Below are 24,721 nucleotides of genomic sequence, written 5' to 3'. Positions count from 1 at the left end.
TGAACTATAAGCTTAGAAATGGTTAAAATGATAAATTATGTTACCACAATTCAAAACTTAAAAAGGCAAATAGGAATTTATATTTGGATATTCGCATTGTAAAAATGAAAGAAGCATCTGTAATGAGATTGAAGTTACTAATTTGGTCCATATTCAGGTATTAGGTTCTGGGATATAAAAATAAAAAAAGCAGGCAAGATCTTTATGAAGCTTATAGTTTAGTAGGGGAGACAGACTTTGAACAAATAAAAAGTGTGCTGGTGGGCTTCCTAACAGTAAGGAGGAAAAGGCTGTACTAAAAAACCTTCCTTAAGGAATGACATTTAAATAGAGACCTGAAGGATGAATAGATGTTGGTGAGGAGAAAGAGGGTATTGGGAAAGAAGGAGAGGCTAATGAAGTAGCATTTTGCAAATGCTTTGAAGCAGGAAAGGAAGTATAGATATGCTTTGGGATAAGAAAGAAGTCCCAGAGGGCTGTAATGAAGTGAAATGTGATGGGGAAGATGAGGATGGGAAATGTCATCATACAAGGTTTTTGTAGGACATGTTAAGGATTTTGAATTTTATCTTAAGCAGGGTGGGCAGACATTGATGGGTTTTAAGCTAGTGGAGTGGAGTGAAATTAAGGAGAAAAGTTATGTATCTTTTTGGCCTTTACAGTGTGGCCTTTAACTATAAGTTACCTACTTAATTTGGTGTTTGGATGTCAGAGGGAAAAATGGTTTGATTCGATTTATTCAGATATATTGGTTGCCAATGCGGCCTGTAATTGTGACAAAATGTACTTAAAAGGTGAATTTTAGGGAATGGTCTAGGGTAATTGAGAAGGGGTGATTTTCACTTTTATACTCTGACTTGGTAGTTGAAAACCTAGAGATGGATGGGTTTGCCCAGAGAGTGAGGAGTGAGAAGAGGACTTTCAGCTGAACCTTTAGGACCTCCAGTGTTCAGTGGTGAGGTAAAGGAGGTGGGGTGGAGAAGACTGAGAAGTGGTCCAGAATTGGGGGAAAACCAGGAGAGAGCAATTACTAGGTTTAACAAAACAAGTTCTAAAAGTGTTAATTTGGTTTAGCCCTGTGTAATCATTGGCTTTAGTCAGAGCACATTTAGTGGCATAATAGATTAAATTAGCTGAGAATGAGTAAAAAATGACTGGGAAATGAAGAGTGGAGTATAGACACATCTATGAGGAAGATTGTGAAGGGAGAGAGAAAGAATGGTAAATGGGGTTCGGAGTGTGTGTGACAGCTGGGCTGTCAGATCATGGAGTGTTATTGTTTTCTTTTTTTTTTTTTTGTAAGGAAAAGCCTGAATATAAAAAATACCTCCTTTAGATCTATGAAATATTTAAAAAATATATTAAACACCTGCTCATTCTTTAAATAGGATCTATTGAATACAAGTATGACCTTCCCATTGACTTAATCTGTATATGGTATCTGGGGACCGTGTATTCTCCAGTGCAGTTAGTCCTGTTGAGATACGAAGGTCTGTTTGTCACTATACATTACTAAACTTCTGGTCATGGGGCAGTAAAAGCCAGATTCCTGGGTCCACTTGGCCTATGAAATTTGAATCTTAGGTTCAAGACTCAGGAGTATGTGTGTGTGTACTGAGTGTCTTTAGATAATTATTAGGCATCTGTCCTGTGGACTGACTTTAGAGAATTATTGCCCCAAGAATGCTCTACTTTGAAGTCTTCTGAATGTCTTTTAATAGCTCCCTCTTGATGTATGTCAAGCACTTAGCAAGGTAAGAGTTTTAAAATTTTGTCTTCCTATGACTGGGGTAGTGGTAAAGGTTCTTTTTGTTTTGTTTTGTTTTGTTTTCAGAATGAAACTAGCTTCATCCTTTTTCTTGACTGTAAATGTGATCCATCTTCTCTAGTAACTTTTCATACTTCCCTCCTTGCACTGTAGGAACTCTTGTGCTTCCCCCTTTTGCATTGCTTTTGCTCCTCTGCTGACAGCCTCTTTAATGACTGGCTCCTTATCATTCAGCTTTCAAAGTAGCTGGCACATTTTCAGAGAGGCCATCCCTATCGAAAGTAGATTTTCTTGGTCAGCCTTTGTGTCACTTTGTTGATTTCTCTCACTTGTGGGCAGGAGCTATGCCTGAATTGTTTACCTGGGTCTAAAGATAAACTGACTGTATTCTGAGTCTATAGAGGAGTGGCAGGCATTGAAACTACTTAAGTACCAAATAACAAAGACAGCTAATACAAATCATAAAAATCTTACTAACCAGCAGAAGTACTGTTAACTCTTTTTAGTTGACCATTACTTAAGACATTGAAATGTGGACCATACATGTATAAAAATAGATTGTGAAGTGACATATGCTGTTCTGTAACTTGCATGTTTTACCTTAATGTGTTCTGAAGATTTTTCCATATCTGTACAGTTTTATGTAGATATTCATTGTAAACAACTCAATAATATGGCATGTTCCATGTAATGAGATATGATTTCTTTAATATCTGCTTTGTGTAAGTTTGTCTCCAGTATTTTAGTATTTTGAACAATATTGCTAAATTTTAACTACGACTTTGTATATGTGTTTATTTTGTTAGAATAAGTTCCTAGGACTAAAATTTCTGGATGAAAAGATTAATGTATTAAGGTCTTTATATTGTGAAATTGCCTTCTGGAATGATATTCTTTTACTTTCACGTAAAGTATGAAACCATTTATTATCCCTATACCCTTCTCTAATCATTTTACTATTTGCTGTCTTAGTCATGTGAAAAATAGTATTATTTTTTGCTCTGAGGTTGTGAAAATTAGCATCTTTTTGAACATCTTCTCTTGTGTAGGCCCAGTGCCCAATTTTCTGTTCAGAGTGTTTGATTCAATTAATAATATTTTTTTTGAAAGGCTGTTACAGGAGACAAAGGACCCAGCAATTCCACTTCTGGGGGTATATCCAAAGAAAGCCAAAACCATAATTTGAAAGGATATGTGTACTCTTACATTCATTACAGTGATATTTACAATAGCCAGGATATGGAAGCAACCCAAGTGCCTGTCAGCAGAAAGTTTTGGTACATATATATACAGTGGAATATTACTTGGCCCCCCCAAAAGAAAGAAATTTTACCATCTGCGACAGTATGGATGGACCTAGAAGGTATTATAATTGAAATAAGTCAGACAAAGACAAATACCATATAATTTCACTTATAGGTGGAATCTAAAGAACAAAAATAAACCAACAAACAAAATAGAAACAGACTCACAGACTGATGGTTGCCAGAGGGGTGGGGTGGTTGGGAGGCTGGGTGATAAAGGGGAAGGGATTAAAAATCCCTGGCTGGTGTGGCTCAGTGGATAGAGTGCCGGCCTGTGCACTGAAAAGTCGCTGGGTCAATTCCCAGTCAGGGCACATGCCTGAGTTGTGGACCAGGTCCCTATTTGGGGGTGTGTGAGAGACAACTACACATTGATGTTTTTCTCCCTCTCTTCCTCCCTTCCCCTCTCTCTAAAAATAAATAAAATCTTTAAAAAAAAGAAGTACAGATTGGTAGTTAACAAAATAGTCATGGGGATATAAAGTGTAGCATAGGGATTATAGTCAATAATATTGTAATAGCTTTGTATGGTCCTAGGTGGTTACTTGAAGTATTGGGTGGATCACTTTGTAAAGTATGTAATTGTCTAACCACTTTTCTTTAGATCTGAAACCAATACAAAATATTATTAAATGTAAACTGTAATGGAAAAATAAAAATAAAAATAAAATAATAGTTTTTGTCCTTCCACATTTTATTGTGAAAAGTTTTAAAACATATAGCAAAGCTGAAATTTTATGACGAACACTCATATACCAACCAAGTAAATTTGCTATTAATGTTTTAGAATATTTGTTTTATTACACATTTATCCTTCTATCTGAAGTAAACTGCAGGCATTAATACATTTTCATCTGAATACTTTAGCATGCTTATTATAGATTATGGTTTTAATATTTTAGTTGTTTTTTTAATCCTCACCCAAGGAGGACATGCTTATTGATTTTAGAAGGAGGTGAAGGGAGGAGAGAGAGAGTGAAACATCAATCAGACATGCCCACAATATATTGCCTAAGATTTCTAGTTTTGTTTTTTTAAGTGGAGCAAGAATTTAACTTTTTGTAAAGTATTTCATAAGTTTTAACAATTGTATTTGCCTGTGTCAGCGTTGAATGAACAAGTCATAATTTTTGAACAACTATATGTATCACCTATGTCATTTTTCATGATTCTCTCGGTTGACTAGGTGATTTTTCAGATCAGAGCTGACTCAGCTGATGCTAGATACATAATCCAAGATGGCTTCATTCACATAACTGGAGCCTCTTTGTGGGGCTCTCATAATCTGGTAGTACCATAAGGGATCCCAGCAGCAAGACAGGGTAAGCCCCTGTGTCCTATACTTTTCAAGCCTCTGCTTATGTTTTGTTTACTGTTTCACTGACCAAAGCAAATCAGTTGGCCAATTCCGTATTTAAGGAGTAGAGTAGTATACTTGGCATCTTGATGAGAGAACAGGCAAAATCATATTTCATACAGAGATGTATGAACAAGTAAGTGTCTATTACTGCAGCAGTTTACCAAGGAAGTAAAGGTGTTAGTTAACTAGATATCTAACAGAAAAGTTACCCAGGCAGTGAGAACAGGCTGTGCAAAAACCTAGGGGGAAAGAATGCTTGATGTGTTCATGGTATAGCAATGTAAGAAAGGTCAGCGTGACTAGAAGAGAGGCAGCAAGTAGGTACTAGTAAGAGGTACAATCACAGAGGCTGGTAAGATCCAAGTCTAGCTAATCTGTAACTACTTATTTATACTTCTTAATCCTCTCACCTCTTCACCCAAACCTCCCTCCCATTTGGCAGCTATCAAACGCTCTCCATATCCATGATTCTGTCTCTGTTCTTGTTTGCTTAGTTTTTTTTTTTTTTTAGAATCAGTTGTTGATAGGTATGTATTTATCGCTATTTTATTGTTCATAGTTTTATCTTCTTTTTCTTAAATAAGTCCCTTTAACATTTCATATAATAAAGGTTTGGTAATGATCTTCTTTAGTTTTTTCTTGTCTGGGAAACTCTTTATCTGCCCTTCGATTCTAAATGGGATCTTTGCTGGGTAGAGCTACCTTGGGTATAGGTCCCTGCTTTTTATGACTTTGAATATTTCTTACCAATCCTTTCTAGCCTGCAAAGTTTCTTTTGAGAAATCAGTTGACCGTCTAATGGGAACTTCCCTGTGGGTAACTAACTTCTTTTCTCTTGCTGCTTTTAAGATTCTCTCTTTATACTTAACCTTTGGCATTTTAATTGTGATGTGTCTTGGTGTGGTCCTCTTTGCACCCATTTTGTTTGGGACTCTCTGCTTCTTGGACTTGCAGGTCTATTTTCTTCACCACATTAGGCAAGTTTCTTTCACAATTTTCTCAAATAGATTTCCAATTTCTTGCTCTTTCTCGTCTCGTTCTGGCACCCCTATGATGCAAATGTTGGACCTCTTGAAGTTGTTCCAGAGTCTGCTTATATTACCCTTGTTTTTTTGGAGTCTTTTTTCTTCTTGTTGTTCTGAATGGTTGTTTTTTCCTTTCTTATGTTCCAAATCATTGATTTGATTTTTGACTCATCCACTCTACTGTTGTTTCCCTTTAAGTTGTTCTTTATTTCAATGAGTGTATCTTTTGTTTCTGACTGGATCTTTTTTATGCTGTTAGGGTCCTCACTAAGTTCCTCGAACATCCTCATAACCAATGTTTTGAACTCTGCATCTCAGAGATTGCTTATCTCCATTTTTTTTAGCTCTTTTTTTTTCTGTAGTTTTGATGTGTTCATTCATTTGGGCCATGTTTCTTTGTTTCCTCATTTTGCAGCTTCCCTGTGTTTGTTTCTTTGTATTAGGTAGAGCTGCTTTGATTCTGTGTCTTGGTAGTGTCATAATGTAGTAAGTGTCCTGTAGAGTCCAATGTCATAGCCTCCTTTATCACCCAAGCTGAGTACTTGAGGTGACGCCTTTCATGTGGACCCTCCTGTTGTAGTTGAGCTGTGGTGGCTGTTGGCAGATCTATGGGAGGGATTTACCCTGGCCAGTCAGCTGCAAGGATTGGCTCTGACCACTGACCACCAACCTCCACCCTCTGTGGAGGATCAGCTGTGTAGGGACGGGGTGATGGTGCTCCAATATGGTTTAGGTGTTCACTGGGTGTACAGGCTCTGGGGTTTCCCAGGTGGTGCCATTCAAGGTCAGCCCTCCCCTGGATTCAACCTGAGGCCACCCTGCATGAGCTATAAAGCAGTCAGCTACTTGAACTGGGCTTGGAGGTTTCCAGGTGAAGCCAAGCTGTAAATCTAGGCTGGCTACTGCTAGTGTTGGGCCTGTGTCCACTTAGCAAGAGGTATGGGGGCTGGGGTCTCACTTAGGCTAGCTGTTGCTTGTTTGAGAGGATTTAGGAAGTTCTGATGCATGAGCCAACAGCAGTGATTTATATGGAAAATCCACTGTTAACAGCTTGGGTGGGCCCATAAGTTGGGTGGGATGGAACCTCAGGGGATCTTCAGGGCTGGGCAAACAGTGTTAGCCAGGTTGATGGAGTCCCCAATATGGCACCCAGGCACCCTCTTGCCAGTTCTGGAGCTCTGTTGGGGGAGGGTTCAGAAAAGGGACAACGGCCTCTGCCTGCCTTTCTGTATGGTAGAAAGCTGTCCCCCAACTCTCACCTTGATGCCAGACCCTTCAGTTCCTCCCCTATGCCACTGGTGCCTTACAAGCTGCTACCCCAGTGCTGGAGCTCAGAGGGAGTGAGTCTGAGTAAGTCCATGTGTGGGTTCTTTAAGGGGAACTGCTTGGGACTCCAGAAGTTTCTTCCAACTAAATCTCATTGGTTTTTGCCGCCAGAAGCTGTGGGGACTCACCTTCCTGGCTCTGGAACCCTGGGCTTGCGGGGTGCAGTTGTTGGGCTGGGACTCCTTGCTTCTGAGATATCCTTCTCAAATTTTTTTTCACCACAGCCTGTTATGTGTCTCTGCCCCTGCTGCCAGTTTGGATTGATGTGGTTTCTTTTAATTCTGTAGTTGTCAGACTTCCATTCAATTCAATTTCTGAGTTTTGAGTGATGGTAGTTACATAGTTTAGTTGTAATTTTGATGTTATAGGAGGGTTTTAAAGTAGGAGGGTGATATGACCTGACTTACCTTCTTAAATAGATTACTTTTGGCTGCTGCTTTGAGACTAGATTGTCGGAAGAGAAGAATAGAAGCAGGAAGGCTACTTAGATGACTGCAGTGATGCAGGTGAGAGATGGCAGTGGCGTGGAGCATAATATAACAATAAAGTTGAGTGGTTATAGGGTTCTGTTTATGTTATGAAGATTGAAACAACAGGATTTCCCGACAGAATTGGATGTGAGTATATGACAGAAAGAGGAGTCAAGAGCTAAAGTTTTTGGTTTGAATAGCTAGAAGTATTGAATTGTTACTAAGAGGACTGGAGAAAACTGAGTAGGTTTTGGGAGAAAGAGCAGGAATTCAAGTTTGGATGTGTTATGTTTGAGATTATCAGACATTTGAATGGAATTGTTAAATTAGAGGAATCTGGCATTCAGGAGCAAGACATGGAGACAGACATTTGAGAACATTAAATACTTAAGAGTATTGTATATCCAAGAAATACTCCTAAAAGGATTGTAAATCTAAAAAACTTTAACTTTTAAAGTTTCATCACTGTCACTCTGCTTAGGTTATCTCATTTGGTTAGAGCATTGTCCTGATGTGCAGGTTTGATCTCTGATCAGGGCACATATAAGAATCAAGCAATGAATGTATAAGTAGAAAAACAGATGGTTTATGATGGGTAAACGTGTGATTTATGCATCTGTTGGATCATTTACAAAATATTGTGGGAGCACAAAGAAGGAAGAAACCAATTCTCCTTTTTTATTTTTAAAATTTTTATTTTATTGATTATGCTGTTACAGTTGTCCCAATTTCTTTTCCCTCTGCCTCCCTCCACCCTGTGACCCCCTCCTCCAGTTGTCCCCCTCCCTCCAGCTGTCCCCCCCTTAGTCCATGCCCATTGGTTGTGCATATAGTTCTTCTCAACATCTTCCTGTCTACTCCACTCCCTCCTACTATGCTTCTTAATTCCTGCATCACCTCCCTCCCTATTCCCCATTCCCCCTTCCAGCTGACCTCCCCCCAATATGTTCCCCATACCTATAATTCTCTTTCCCCTCTTGTTGCCTACTTAGTTTGCAGCCAGTGCCAGATCCCAGGCGCTTCTCTCCTCCCCCCAAATACGGGTGTCTGTGCTTACCGGGTCCCACTGCTTGTTGCTGCAGCTGCCGCCTCCATGACAGTTAGATCTTTCACCTGCGGTTTCGCCCTTCCTACCCATCTGGATGAGCACTACTTATTTATGATTTCATATGTTGGACTTCCATGTAGCTTCATTTTCTGGAACTTCTGGTTATTTTTTGGTTTTGCGGTAGTTGTAGTCCTTCTTAGTTGTGGAGGGAGACAGAGCATGTCTGTCTATGCCTCCATCTTGGTTGGAAGTCCTCCCAGTTCTCCTTTTAATGATGGAGGACAGAAAGACTTTGCAGGAGATTCAATTGTGGGGAAGGCCAGCAAATCTGCAGTGAGGATGCATTACATGCTCTGAACTAATAGGAAGTTCAGCAAAGCTGGATTGCTGTAGGGTTTGTGTTGGGAAGTGGCATGACCACAAATGAGGCTTTAATTATTAGGTAGACCAAAGTCAAGATGCAAAAATATCTTGTATTGGAATTCATTCTATGGGGGCTGGTAGGACATTGAGGGTCTTAAAAAATAGAATATTAAGAAGTGAAATATGTAAAAAAATTTTTTAAAGATAAAGATATAATTTTTCAATTGAGAAATCAAATGATTTTTTAAGTATGTTGTTACAGTAGTCCCAATTTTTTTCCCTTTGTTTCCCTCTGCCCAGTATCCCCCTTCATTCCAGCAATCCCACCGCCCTTAGTTCATGTCCATGTGTCATGAATATAAGTTCTATGACTTCACCCTTTCCTGTATAATTTGTAATTTCCCCCAGTCTATTTTGTACCAAACAATTATGCTTCTTAATCCCTGCACCATTTCCCCATTTCTCCCCCTTCCCCTCCCAGCTGATAACCCTCCAAATGACCCCCATATCTATGATTCTGTTCCTATTCTGGTTTGCTTAGTTGGATTTTGTTACTGTTTTTTAGATTCAGTTGTTGAGAGTTGTTTGTTGTCATTTTAATGTTCATAATTTTGATCTTTTTCTTAAGTCCCTTTGACATTTCATATAATAATGGCTTGATGGTGATGAACTCCTTTAGTTTGACCTTGTTTGGGAAGCACTTTTATCTGACCTTCCATTCCAAATGATAGCTTTGCTGGATGGAGCAATCTTGATTGTAAGTCCTTGCTTTTCATCACCTTGAATTCTTCTTGTCTGTCCCTTCTTGTCTGCAAAGTTTCTTTTGAGCAATCAGCTGATAGTCTTATAGGCACCCCTTTGTAGGTAACTCTCTGCTTTTCTCTTGCTGCTTTTAAAATTCTCTCTTTTAATTTTTGGCATTTTAATTATAATGTATCTTGGTGTGGTCCTTTTTTGGCCTAGATTGTTTGGGACTCTCTGTGTTTCCTGAACTTGTATGTCTGTTTCCTTTGCCAAATTTGGAGAGTTTTCCTTCATTTTCTCAGGTAAGTTTTCAATTTCTTGCTTTTCCTCTTCTCCTTCTGGTGCCCCTGTGGTTCGGATGTTGCCGCGTTTAAAGTTGTCCCAGAGGTTCCTAAGCCTCTCCTCATTTTTTCAACTCTTGTTTCCTCATTCTGTACTGGGTGACTTTTTTTCTTCCTTATGTTCCAAATCATTGATTTGAACCCTGGTTTCCTTGCCTTCACCATTGGTTTTGCATGGATTTTCCTTTGTTTCACTTAGCATAGCCTTCACTTCTTCCCTGATGTGTTTGTCATACTTAAGCATATTTGTCAAGTCTGCAAGCATCTTTATCACCAGTGTTTTGAACTCTGCGTCTGTTAGGTTGGCTATCTCCTCATCGCTTAGTTCTCCCACTGGAACCTTGATCTGTTCCCTCTTTTGGGCCATACTTCTCTGTTTCCTCATCTTGACAGGCTCCTGTGTTTGTTTGCCTCTGCATCCCAGGTAGAGTTGTTGCTTCTGTTATGTTGTAAGGGGTGGAGCCTTAGGGATTTGTTCGTACAGGGCTACCTATTTCACCATGTTGTGGCACTGTATGTGTGTGGGGGGGTCCGAGAAGGAACAATGCCGCCTGCCTAGCACTCGCCCCTTTTCCAGGCACCTCTCTCACTTTTGCACCGGACTGGCACCCCTCTAGCTGCTGCCCTGGCCGTCGTTCCCAGAGTCGGTGGGTCTGCGAACATTCTCGGACCATGGGGCCCTTTAAAACAAGCAGACTCTGCTGAGACCGGCAGTTTCTGCCTCCGCCCCAACCCCCACTGGTCTGTACAGTCAGAGCAATGAGGCTTGATTTTCCCTGGTGCTGGGACCGTGAGCTGCAAGGTCCAGTGAGGAGCTGGGAAGGCTCCCCAGGTGTCCCTCCAGACTTTTTGAAATGTGTGACTGCGCTTTCTGCCTGCCTGCCTGCTGCCGCTACTACACCGCGTCCCCCCCCCCGACCCCCCCCCCCGGCTCTGTCCCTTCTACCTGTCTGGATGAGTATTTCTTCTTTATATCTTTGTTTGCTGGACTTCTATGCAGTTTAATTTTCTGGAACTTCTGGTTGGTTCTATTTTTGAGGTAGTTGTGTTCCTTTTTAGCTGTGGAGGGAGATGCAGCGTGTCTGTCTATGCCTCCATCTTGGCCGGAAGTTAACAGGGTAACCTTTTGACACTGGCTTCTTTCATTCAGCATAATGCTTTTGAGTCTTCCAAGTTGTGTTTATTAATAGTTCATCCCATTTTATTACTGAGTATGGATGTACTACCAGTATGTTTATCTTCACTTTTTTGATACGTGTTTGAGAACACATTAGGTTGGCACTAGAATAAACAATTTAAGTGAATTTTTGTGTGAAATAGGGATTATCATTATTCCTTTTACAGAGTTAAAACAGAAGCTTAGAGTTCTAGGTCATACAACTGGATAATAGTGGACTTGGAACTCAAAACTCGGTCTACTCAAACCTACTCTCAAGCCAATTGGACTTTTAACCATTGGACTATGTGGCTAGTTGCTAATGTTACTTTATTCATTTCTCTGTTTTGATCAACAATGTAATCAAATGAAATTGCAGTTTTTGTTTCTTTAATATGCCCCAAAGTTCCCCTCTTTTATATTTATATTAAATTTCCCTATTTATTTTTGGTTCTTTTTTGTATTAAAGAACAAAAATAATAGCAAGGCATTTTTTTCATGTTGCTGGGTTTTAGCCTTCAGGGTTGAAGCAGAAAGTCAAGACAAGTAAATTACTAGTGCATTTTCAATAATCAATTAACATTCATTGAGTGCATCCAATTATAAGAAGTAAAGCCATAATACTAAGCTTTTTCTTAATGTCCTTGTAAACAGAGTCTTTAATTTGTTTTATAGATAAATTATAAATATCAAATAAAACTATACATGGTCTAAATCAAGCTAGTCTAAAATAAGAGTCTTGCTTTCTGTTATAGTGTCTTAAATTTTAATGGCAAAAGATTCTTTCAACAGCATAGAGCTGTGATGTATTTAAGGTGAACTTTTTTGGGCTTGTATTAAAAGACTATTTGCCTAAATATCTTACTGCCATAAGATAAAAAAAATATTTCTAGACTATAAGATCTTTATTGGGGAGGATGTTTGTCTGATTTTTTTTTATTATTAGTAAAGTGTAATTGAAATTTAAAGGATTTTATAAAAATTTATGTATGACTTTCAATACACAGTATAAAAATTTGATGAGGAGACAGCTTTTTAAAACAAAGCCTTAATGTGATTTTTGTTCTTAGTTCCTCAAGCACTATTCAGAAGTCTCGGAAAGACTATAGAATCATAAAAGGTCAGAACTGAAATGGATCTTCAAAATTACTATATCTCTAGACTCTTCTAATATTTTTACAAAAAAGGAAATTGAAATCCCAAGTTAGTTTGAAGTAATTGGTCCACAGTCACAGTTGATTGTAGAAGCTGTGTGATACCGTTCTGCCCTCAGGTGGGTTACCAGTTTATCAATTTAGACACAAACTTGTACATAATAAGTGCAGTACAAAATAGTATGTTTTGGACAGTAGAAAAGGTACTGCTTTTCTTAAACAACAATCATACCTCACTATGTCCCCCACCCCCAATCTTTTCTGACCCCTTCAAAACAAGATTACTTTCTACCTTTAGTTTCTCACCTCTCATTCTTTCATAAACTCTCTCATCAGATGTTTTGTTTTAATATATTTTTATCTTATTTTTAAAATTTATTTTCATTGTTTATGCTGTTACAGCTCTTCCCACCTCCTCCCAGTTCCACCCTCTCCCCTGCCCAAGCCAGTTCATGCACAAATGTTCTTTGGTTAGTCCCTGTATCATTGTTTTGTTTTGTTGTTTTAATTTATTTTTTATTTACCACACCAGGAAAAACTCTTCTTTCAAAATCAATGATGATGGCCATGTTGCTAAATTCAGCTGTCATTTTTTTCTCAACCTTATTTGATTTGTCATCATTTGATATGGTTCCTCATTCCCTCTTGAAAATGTTTACTTGAATTCCAGGATAGTACCAGATTTGCCTTGGTTTTCTCTCAGATTTCTGAGTAGGTCTTTTCTGCCTTCTTTGCTTGTTCCAACCTCATCTCCCCTACTTCTAAATATTGGAGTGTCCCAAGAGTCTTTCATTGTTACTTTTTATATCTATAGCTTTAATATCATATATATATTAATGACTTCCAAATTTATATGTCTAGTCAAGACTTCTACTCTGCTCCCAAGACTTTGTCTTTAGCTCCAATTGGACAGTATATCCAATTGGACAGGATATACTGTCCAATTGGACACCTCCTCTTGGGTGACTAATGAGCATCTCAAACTTAGTGTGTTGAAAACTGAACTCCTGATATTCTCCTACCCCAAACCATTGCTGTCTGTAGTCTTTCCCATCTCAGTTTTTTCAGTTATAGTCCTCCAGTTGTAAAAAATGGAGTTTTGAAGTTTTTCTTTCCCACACAACACATTTTTCATCCATTCAAAAATCTCCTTGGCTATTCCTCACATACACATACAAAGTTCATAATTTAATTATGTCTTTCTCCTCCGCTGCCTCCTTTGTCTGAGTTATTATTATCTTTTCTGGGTTATTGCATTAGCTTCTCCTTCCTCTTGTCCTTGCCCCCTGCTGTCTGTTTCAACACAGCAGTCAAATTTTATGACTTATTATCTACTCAAAACTCTCCAATTAAAATCTGTAAACAGGCTCTCTATTAGTTTCCATACCCTTCTCCTCCTGTAACTCTCCTTTTTATTTTCTCTTCTTGAACTACACAGACTTCAGTGCTTTCCTTGAACATCATATCAGGCAAGCTGCCTTTTAGAGTTTTTGTACAGGCTTTATTCTGCCTGGAATTTTCTTCCTTAGATGTGTCTATATAACCAGAGATCTTTACCCAAAAGTGACCTGGCAAAAATAAGCCTTCCCTAGTTGGTTTATTTAAAATGTTATATTCTCGTCTTTGCTATTTTATTTTTTCCTTCTTTGTCCTTATTACTAGCATACTATATTTTATTTATATATTTTACTTAAAATTAACATGTATATTTTATAACATTTGACTCTCACTTGCTAGAATATAGGCACCATTGTGGGTAGAGATCACTTATTACTGTGCCTCTTTTCTTCACTGCTGTCTAGCAAGGGCCTACAATGGTGCCTGGCCCATAGTAGGTGCACACTAAATATTTAAATGAATGAGTGAGTACCTAGGATTACCTTAAATCAGTCATTAACTCAACATTGGTCAAGTCACTTCTCTCTGTAGTCCTCCTTTCCCTGTAAGTAGGGCTGTTGAGGGAAGCCTTCGTGCAAAGACCACATTTAAATTGAGACTGAAGATGGATCAGTAGGCGGAGAGAACAGATAGGGTAGGAAATAAGCTGAGTGCTTTCCAAATTTAGGGAAGGCAAACAAATAGAAATGGGGCGATCCAGAAGATATCAGAAGGCTGGAGTGTGTGTATATGTGTAAGAGAGAGGGAGGGAGGCAAGGAGAGAGAGAGGGAAGCAAGGATAGGTAGTGTGGAGAAGTGAGGAGTGGGGAAGATAGGGCTGGGAAATAGTTAAATTGAGGTCAGATTGTGAAAGCCTTGGAAACCATGATAAAAGGTTTGGCTTTAAAAATTTTTGCCTTTAGAGAATTAGTTTGTTTTTCAGCCATGAATGATAATCAGATCACTCCCAGAGTTGTTCTTTAGAAAGATTTCTCTGATAGCAGCATGAAAGGTGAATTAAAAGTAGGCAGTTGGTGGGAGGGAAAAGGATAACTAGGATGTTGTGACATTACATTTATATATGATGCTTTTGCCTGAAGAGTAGCAAAGGAGGAGCTTAAGTTTTCCTCTCCATAATTAGAGATTATTGAATAGGAAGGTAACAAGTGTCTTTGAGTGGCTACTGTGTGAGAAGCACAAACTATATTATGTACTAGGGCTACAGAGCAACAAAGCAGTGCTTCTTACTACCCACACTGTTAAATCTGTTTTGAGGTTATGCATGTAGCTTCAAAAATACTTCTTTAGATAATATAGAGGTGCATCTGTGGTTAAAATCCACTGAACTAAAAGATACATTGTCTTTAATATTGAATTTAAAATTTAATTTCAAGATAAAATATTATGCCTATATGAAGCAGTTTGAGATTACAGTCAGCATAGTACCTAGAAACACCAAAAAGTATATAATTGTACAATCAATTCTTGGTTATTTTTCACAAGAGAGGAAAGAATAACACCCAAACTAACATGACAATAGATTCTTATAACACAGTTAATTACAAAATTGAGCAATATCAAATCATAGGTCAAATGATGCTTTTTAAAAATATTTCAGTGTGTATAATCCCAGCAGTAGAATTGCTGGATCAAAAGGCAGTTCCATTTTTAGTTTTTTGCGGAAATTCCATAATATTTTCCACAGTGGCTGCACCCACCAAAAAGAATCCTTAAACACCAATTCAAAAGAAACTATGCACCCCAATGTACATAGCAGCGTTATTTACAATAACCAGGTGCTGGAAACAGCCTAACTGCCCATCAGTAAAGGAGTAGATAAAAAAACTGGTACATTTACACAATGGAATACTACACAGCAGAAAGAAAGAAGGAACTCCTACCTTTTGCAACAGGATGGATGGAGCTGGAGAGTATTATGCTTAGTCAAATAAGCCAGACGGTGATAGACAAATAACATATGATCTCACCTAATACAGGAACCTAACAAACACATGAAAAACAAACAAACAAATGAGCAAAATACACCCAGAGGCATGGAAACAAGGAACCGACTGACAGTGACCAGAGGGGATGGAAGAGGGGTATAAGGGATGGGGGGAGCAGGGGAAGGGTCTAGTCAAGGAACAAGTATAAAGGACCCATGGATATGGACAACAGGGAGGGGATTGACTGTGGGAGTAGGGGGTGGAGTGGGCGGGGCAGGGGAGAGCAATGGGGGAAAAATTGGGACAACTCTAAGTAATTGAACAATAAAATAAAAAACAATTTTTAATTAAAAATAAATGATTAAGAAAAAACAAAAAATAAATAAAAATATTTCAATGTGTGATAAAACCCTGATATGCTACAATTTACCCTCGACGAACCATTTTGGAAAAGTTTTTCAATTTCGTGTCTGTGTTTGTGCTATGTGTTGGGCCCTGTCTTAGTAGTGGGAACAGAGTAGTGAGCAAAACCAGACAGAGCCATGGGCCCTTTTGCCTTTGGTATGCTTTTTAAAACACACAGACACTTGTCGAGGAGGATCTTCCTTGTGGATGGGTCCTAATAATCTGTACAGAAGCAGGAAGGAGGCCTTGGTTTAACAAAGCTAATGATAGATAATTGAGAATTAACTATATTTTACATGAAGCTCACATTTGGAAATGCTACACATTGCTCAGAATCTGGATTTATACTTTGAGAGGTAGTAACATCAACAAAATTAGTTCTGTCTCACTGAAAGATTTATAACAGTAAATCTCAGTCTTTAAAATTTTATTTTTATTTTTAAATAGTAGAGAATATTAATTTGGGTCATTTATCATTTTAATGGTTTGATTTTTCTTTCTTTCATTTCTGGTAGTGATAGCACGTTAGCTCCTGACCTAGGATCAGATTCAAACCAAGCCTTTTTTTTCTTACCCAGGTTTCCTAAATAGGGAAATTAGACTACCCCATATTTTCACATACTTAAAGTTTTCAAATTTGAGTTCAAGGATAAGCAGTAATAATAAAAGGGAAGAAGTGAGTCCTGGCTGACATAGTAAATTCTTTCAGTAAGTTCTCTTGTAAAGAAAGAAAGAAATAGTGTCTTAACTTTAGTTGGTATTTAATTAATTTATTCAGTCTTATTTTTTCTCAGCTAATTCAAATATAAATGTTGAAAATTACTCCAAGCAGCCATGACAGCTTTGTATTAAGGTATACTGTATATACTGATTTGATATATATTAAATTTTAGAAATAAATGAACCCATAGTACATACAGTTCATCACAAGTCTAAGTTGCCACATTTTATTCACATGGGAGTTTAGAGATTTAAAGTTTGTCATCCTGAAGTATTTAGTACTAGTTGCTTCTACTATGAATAATAATAATAATAATAATAATAACAGATGTTTATGAAGTGCTTACTAAGTGCCCAGTACTATATTAAGCACTTTATACATGTGAACTGGATTTTTTTAAAGTTAGGTTGATTGAGGTATAGTTTATATATAGTAGAATTTCCCCTATTTATGGGTACAATTCTGTGACTTTTGACAACATAAATAGATCATATAACTGTTAACTGATGATTGTTGGTGCCAATTCAGTGTGAGTCCCCAATCTGGGATGTGGTGAAGTAGGAAACTTTATTGAGTGCAAAACAGCTCAGCTGTGATATAGCATATCCCATGTCTGTGAAAACAGCATGGTTCTGCTCTGGTCTTCACTGTTTTGCTCTGTTCTGTGATGGTCTGTTCCACTCTACTCTTTTCTGATTCGTTCTGTGCTAGTCTGCTCTGGTCTGCTCCCACCAGACATCTTCTATGTTTCAGCTCAGTCAGGGAAACCCAGTTTATTCTTTAGTGGAAAGAAAGTGCACTCTCAGAGCCAGAAGGGAGCTGGCCGATATAGACAGAAGTCCCTGTCCCTGGTCCCTGATTGGGCTGTCCTTGTGCAAATGAGGACTCCAAATCCTTGCAGTGTGATTGGTCCAAAAAGGCACTTTCCTGATTGGTCACAATAGGGCTCCTCTGCTCAGTTGGGGTGGGGGGGGGGATATAGCTACACAGCTCCAATTGGATAGGGAAAGCCTCAGTCCTATTGGTTGAAATGGGATTCCAGCAACTCCTTTATACGGGCTGGCTCAAATGACAGAACACAGTGCAGGTAGACAGTTCAATGCAGGCAGACAGTTCAGAGGCAAGTAGTTCAGTGCAGGCATCTCCCTGAAATGCAGTTTGTGTGAGAAGACCCTGAGTAGAAATGGCTGCTAGGCTCTGTTTATTAAAAATTTGAGCCCAGTTAGCCACCAGGAGCCCTTATTTATTTATTTTTAGAGAGAGGGGAAGAGAGGGAGAGAAGCATCAATCAGTTGCTTTCTGCACATCCCCAACCAGAGTCCTAGCCCACAACCCAGGCATGTGCACTGACTGGAGTATTGACCTTGTGGTTCACAGGCTGGCGCTCAGTCCAGAGAGCCACACCAGCCAGGGCCTGGAGCCTTTCTTGGTAGGCATCTTCCTTCTGAGGGTCCACATACCCAATACCACAATCACCATAAAGAATATTTCGGTCACTCCTAACAGTTCCCTTATTCTTTGTAGTCAATCCCTTTCCCTCATTTCTACCCTGGGGCAAATTGATAAGATTTCTGTCTTTTTGTTTGGCCTTTTCCAGAATGTCCTATAAATGGAGTCATACAGTATATGTTTTGAGTCTGGCTTATTTCACTCAGCCTGATGCATTTAGATTCATACATGATGTAGCATTTATCAGCAGGTCAGAAGTTCAGACCTTTTTACTGCTGATACCATTCCATTTTATGAGTATATGACAATGTGCTTAGACATTCACCAGTAGATGGACATGTGAATTTTCAGTATTTGGTGGTTAGGAATAAAATTGTTATAGATATTTGTGTAGAAGTTTTGTTTTGTTTTTTAAAGTAGGCATATATCTTCATTTCTCAAGAGTAAATATCTTAGGAGTGTGACTGCTAGATTATTGTATATATTTAACTTTTATAAGAAACTGCCGAACTGTTTTCCAAATAGGCTGTACCATTTTGCATTCCTGCTAACAATGTATGAGGGTTGTTTTTACGCCATAGCCTCACAAGCACTGTTTTTTTTAAAGTTATTCTAATGATGTAAGTGGTATTGTAACTTTAATTTGTATTTTCTTATTGATTAATAATGTTGAGATCTTTTCTGTGCTTACTTTTCTATCTGTATCCCTTCTTTGGTGAAGTAGCTGTTCAGTGGTTTGACCATTTTAAAAGCTGGTTTGTTTTCTTACTTTTGAGTTGTTTAAGTTCTTTATAGGACATGGTCTGGTTTTAATTCTCCCAATAATCTTTTGGGTACTGTTAGCGTAAATCACAGATAAAGAAATGAAGGCACAGGATTGTTCCCTAATCGCCCAGGATTACTTAGCTACTAGGCGGCAGAGCTGGGATTTGAACCCAAGTAGATTGGCTTTAGAACCAATGCTGTTTTGCCTTTTTTTCCCCCTTTCCCCTGTGGGGGTTGATTTCTTGGGACTGTGAGTAGAACTAGGACTCAGTTCCTGTGGGTGGTAAAATAATGCTAATAGGGATACCCCTGGTCATAGGGGCAATATATTTTAATAGCAACTCTGGAATCATTTCCTTAGGAACAGCTAAGATAACTTGTTTCTGTTGAAGAGGGGTAATTATTTTCACTTTTCGTCTCTTAACTTCACTTCTATATATGTGCAGCCAAAAACACTTCTTTTAAATTACAGTCCAAAAATCTGCCATTATCATGTATTGAGTTTTATATAATGGATTTTCTCAGTAGCAGAAGCTTATCCTTTTATGTATTCATGTTTCATAAAAAATTTCACACACTTGATGTCATTCATTTTGACTTTTAAAAACCTTTATCAGCCCTGGCTAGTGTGGCTCAGTGCATTGAGCGCCAGCCTGCGCACCAAAGGATCTCTGGTTCGATTCCCAGTCAGGGGACATGCCTGGGTTGCAGGCCAGGTCCCCAGTTGGGGGGCACGTGAAAGGCAACCACACATTGATGTTTCTCTCCCTCTTTCTCCCTCCCTTCCCCTCGCTCTAAAAATAAATAAAGAAAATCTTTTTAAAAAACCACCTTTATCAAAATAATGCTGACTTTGAGGCACGCATATGTATGGTGATATACTTTGGGAGAATGTAGTGTGTTGACCTTATAGACTAGCTTCAGTCCCAGTACTTTTTACATTATATTTATTTGTACAGTAGTTTTATAGTTTTTAAATTTTTTTCTCCATCAACTTTGTCACTTGTTTGTTTTGACATCACCCATTCTCAATTGTCTCTCTCACTTTTTATAATTTCTATTTCTAATTAGCTAAAAGATAATCAGATTACCAGGCTTATATTGATATCATCTAAAATAAGTTTCAGCTGTGAGAAACTTGGGTTTTCCAGTAAACATTTCCTGTGACTGCTCACAGGACCTTTTTCTTGGAGTTTGGGTATTGAATAGTCATTCTGGATAAATAAGCTAAATTAAACAAAATATGGCATTTGACAATAGAAAAGTGATGTGTTTTTCTTTTTAGCATAATTTTTATTAATAATTTGTTTAATCATAGAGTTTATTTTACTAACAAGATAAATAGACCAAGCAATGTTCAGTGGAATGGAATAAATAGGTACTTAATGGGCAGCAAGTTGGTTCATTGTCATATTTTGTAGCAGTTTGTAGAGTTCCTAAGTCAGTGACAGCTTGTCCTTTCAGTTGTGTCTCCAGTAAGGCAGAATAATTACTTCCAAGTAATTAACTAAACCTTGCCAAATCCTGTTTACTTTTTGTAAAATATTAGGATGAAGCTAGCTACTGACTTGAACTTCATCATTTAGAATGCTTTAGGAAAGCATTAGTTTTCAAATCATTTTGATCAATTTAAGCTCTTAGAATAAATTAATAAATATTCACCTGGGGTAGGGTAAGTGATTGTAGTGATGCTTCAGCTGCATGGGCACCTAATCAGATGTATGGTAGCTTGGAGAGCAAAACTTCACTGGCCACATCTTTTGTTGGAGCCCTAAGGCTAGACATGTATGGTACATATAGCCTGACACATGGTATGTTTTTATTTGTAGAAAATTTTGTTTGAAAGGTATAGAAAACTGTGGCCGTCTGTTGGAAGTAGTAGAGTTATGAACCATGATTGCATTGATAATTTGTTTAAAAAAGGGTCTTATCAAGCTTGCAGGTCTATTTAAAATCATTTTGTTATGTTAAACTTCAGTTCCTTTCTAACCCCAAGTTTGATATTTTTTAGTATAAACCAGATTAATTCCCACTTATTTTTCCACCGAACTTTGAATTTTCTACTGGATATTATCAGTTTAGAGAATTTATATATCTGCATCTGGCATTGCAGTTTGCTAGCTGTTCCAGAGTACATAGTAATATAATCCTTTCATATAAGGGTTAATGAGTAGCCAGGTTAGACTAACCAGTTCATTGTTACTTACATTTCAGGCCAGAAAGTTTGCTGTTTCCTTTCCATTCCTTCCCATGTTTTTTGTTTCTTTCATAGTTTTATTTACTTGATACATTAAAATTACTTGTAAAAGTTGAGATTTTTAAAAAAACAATATACAGTTTTTAATTTTGCCTCCTTATAGATTCTGATTGTATTTTATTGTTAATTTTAAATTATGGTAATTAACATGAGCTGAGTAATGGTTTAATCAAGGTAGATCTTGCTCCTTGTCTCTACCTTGCTCTTTTTTCTGTACCTCTCCCCCATTTTTACCTGTAGATTTGCATGTTTGACCTAGCAGAATAATTGGGTCCACAGCAACATGGGCGTGCCTCCCTTAGAAACACTTAGTTTCATGTATGACTCATAAGCTGAAGCACAGACACCACTTCCCCAATCTACAGGAGCCATTTTAACAGCATAAAACTTGCCGGATTGCTTTTTATTTTCAAGCCCAAAGGACAGTATTTAAAGATAATGAGAATATGTGAAGGTAATGTTATTATTTTGGATGTTTGCTTCTGGCTGTTTCATGAGCTGGTAAGTAAAGGGTGATTCTTACCTGTCGAAGAACATGGCTGAATGTGTTCTCTAACTCTGAAAAAATGTAGTCAGTCACATGCCTGATTGCACTTTTAACTACTAGGGGAAAACAAAGCATTCAAATACTGGAAAGTTTTAGATCTTCTTGGTAAAGCATTTTTTATGTTTTGTGTGGTTTTTTTTTCCCCTGTATGACTTGAGACTAAAGGAAATTTTTCTTTCTTTTTTATATCACAAAGCAAACTAAGTCAAACTTTAATTTAAAAAATTTAATTGTATTTTGGGGCAATTAAATAAACTTACTATTCATGTGTGATATGCTTGTTAAGAAAAAAATTCAGAAGCAATGATTTTGTTTTGGCATTTTAGTTTAGGGGAGGTTTTGGGACAACTCAGTTATAGGTGTTGGTCCTTGACTGTTCTATCCTTTTTTTCTTAAGTTAATGAAATGATAATAAACATTTAATTTTAAAAATGAAATGGAAGTTTAAGTAAAATGAATGTTCATTTAGATAACAAGTAAAAGTGACATAAATAAAGAGGAAGAAAGATTAGAATAATTCATTTACTTTTAGAAAAAAATATAGAGTTCTATAATTCACATAGGAAACTTGTCCTGAGTAACAGCTTTAGAAGAATAAGTAGCTCTAAGAAAACATAGTATTTCAATTTGTGTAAAAAGAAAAAGTAGAGTATTAACCTTTTTTTCGGTTCTTAAAATGTGCTTGTTTTGTATTTTAACATGTGCTTGTTTTGTATTTTAACAAGTAATACCTTTTGTAATAGAAAAGATTGTCCAGTCTTTGCCTTAAATATTTATTATTGATATTATGAGATTTGGCAAGTGTACATTCTGGTGTGCTTTGAAGTTCTAGGTACTCTGAGAAGCTGGATATAGTAGTATTTTAATTATGAAAGTTATTTATGAAATGAAAATTTGAAAGTAAAATTAGAATATGCAATGATTATGAATAAAGTTTTTGTAAATAAAACTTGTGAAGTTATTTATTATTGACTGTGATGATATTTAACTAGCTCTTCAGGAATTTGCTGTTATTAACTTTCTAAGGGCTTGAAGGCCTGTCAGACGAAAGGGAACATAGAAAGGCAGTTAGTTACGATTTCTTAATATTTTGAAAGGGTAGTTGATATTAATAGATAATTTTGTGGTCTTATAAGAAAGGCACAGGAGACATTTTACTCTTAGCTGTTTGCTATCATCTTTGTTTCAATATTGCCGATTTGGTCAGCTTTTGAGTAAGGAAACGCTGTCTTTACTTCTAATCTGATCTGTGTGAAAAATTTAATGAAAGTTTTGTGCCTTAATTTTTTTTTTTTTTTTAGTTTTTAAAAACCAATGACCTGTAAGAGAAAAATCATGGGGCATAGAAATAAGCAAATAATTAAGATTTTATTTATTAAAGATAAGTAGAATAATTTGGTTTCTTAAAATCAAGCTACTAGTACAGTTTCAATAAAATAGTGCTCATATGTTTCAGTTTCTTTTTATGTAAAGAAGACTGAAGTGGGGCTTCAAGGAGAAGGGAGGAAAAAGAAAGCATGAACGAAAGGAAAAGCCTTTAAGACTTAATAGGTAGTCTTCTAAACACTTTTTTTTTTGTAAGGTTGAATTTAAGTTTAAACTGAGTCATCAGAATTAAACTTAGAATTACCAATTTACAAGCTTTAGCTAAAAAAAGACTGAAGATCGTTCAACTGCCTCACTTTCATAAATAGCCCCCCAAAAGTCCTTATTACTTGCTCAGGGTTGTGCTTAATGGCAGGGCTTCCAGCCTGGAGCTGCTCATGCTAGTCCACTCCAACAAGTGATCCTTTCGTTGAAATGGCCTGTATTTCCTAAGAGTAAATAAAACCTTAAGTAAATTGCTTGGTGGTAATTTTGGTAATAAGATGCAACCAAATGAATTAACCAATATATTTGAAAATGTGTTTAATCTTGTTTGAAGATATAAGAAGTTGAGCATTTACTTTGAACTTGTATATAAAAAGACAGGTTTATTTCTGCTTTAATTTTATCTTACTCTTTTAGGAGGGCAAATACTGTTTCATATGATGCCTTATTCTATTATAAATTGTGTATACAGGGGGGTATGTATAAAACTTTGCATATGAGTTTACAAAATCTAGAGGTCTCTAATTTCTAGCATAATTCCTTGAATTTAACTTCCCTATATCTAATAGTCTCATTCTATTTGTCTTATTTTTCTCCTCTTTTTTTGAGAGTTGACACACTGGGAACTTTTAGAATCTTCTAGGGACACAAAATCTTTATTAACTTTATATGTTTTATTGGGGTGGTTGAAATTTACTTTAGATCTGCCGTTCTTTGGCACTGAAATTTGGATTTTTAAAATTACTTTGCATATAACTGTGGAATCTCCTAAATTTCTGAGTGTCCTAACCTAGTTCAATATCAGATTTTCCATAATGTAGTCATCATTGTTCTAAGCAACAAACGGCACAAAAAGCTAGAAAATAGATAACATGGGCTCTATCCCTACAAACTTAGATTCTTCCTGGGAAAAACAGGGTTTGGTAACTTAGGTGAAGTAAGTATAGAATGGAACGAAACCATTGAGAAGTTAAATTCAGGTTCAGACTGCCTAGAGATGAAAGATGATTGAGACTTGCAACAGTCAGGATCTTTAGGAATTATGAGTATTGAAGAATGTGCATTTATCTAGATTAAGAGGATTGTTTTTACCAACAAGAAAAAGAATGTAAGCTATTGAAATCAGATGTTTTCTTCTATTTCTCTTTTTCAACTTTTGACAAACTACCAAGTACATATGAGTTGACTGTTACTTGCTGCATGAAACTCTTGGCTACTCAGTTGGGCAGGTCCTGCTATAATGTTAGGGGTGGCAAATGTTTAAAAGGTAGGTGGCTCGCAGATTAATCTCTGTCTGGTATCTGCACATTGTAACCATTCAAAGAAAAAAAAAATAACACCTACCTTGTAGTATACATTTTAAAGCAGTAGTTTTCAACCTTTGGTGTAACAATCAACTGGCTCCAACTCAGGAGATTCTGATTATTAGTCGTAGGGTTTGATTTTTTTCAGTTGCATTTTTAATAAGTACCCTAGATGACTGTGATACAGGTGTTTATAGGCCACACTTTCAGAAAAAGATTTGACAGGTGTAGGTAGCAATTAATCAGTTATTTAGCATGGTAATATATGAATTTTTAAGCAACAGTACAGGAGTGGGCAAAA

At 37.2% G+C, this 24,721-nt stretch overlaps 1 protein-coding gene across 9 annotated transcripts in view; it reads left to right on the top strand.

Moving 5' to 3' along the window:
* ELF1 (E74 like ETS transcription factor 1) overlaps positions 1-24,721 on the top strand; it is a 129,687-nt gene that overhangs the window by 10,804 nt on the left and 94,162 nt on the right. The window contains exon 1 of one of the 9 annotated variants that reach the window (XM_090258667.1): positions 21,318-21,433. The exons of 6 other annotated variants lie outside the window; for them this stretch is intronic. The gene's annotated coding sequence lies outside the window, so the exon portion shown is untranslated. Of the gene's footprint in view, positions 1-21,317; positions 21,481-24,721 lie in introns of those variants that run through there. 2 more of the 9 variants (XM_090258663.1, XM_090258666.1) reach the window with 2 other exon arrangements.

Source organism: Furipterus horrens, unplaced genomic scaffold (assembly GCF_987537825.1).
Source record: "Furipterus horrens unplaced genomic scaffold, mFurHor1.1.pri manual_scaffold_12, whole genome shotgun sequence".
Taxonomy (NCBI): Eukaryota; Metazoa; Chordata; class Mammalia; order Chiroptera; family Furipteridae; genus Furipterus; species Furipterus horrens.
The sequence above is the reverse complement of the archived record's forward strand: the minus strand, read 5'-3'. Positions and strand labels throughout refer to the sequence as shown.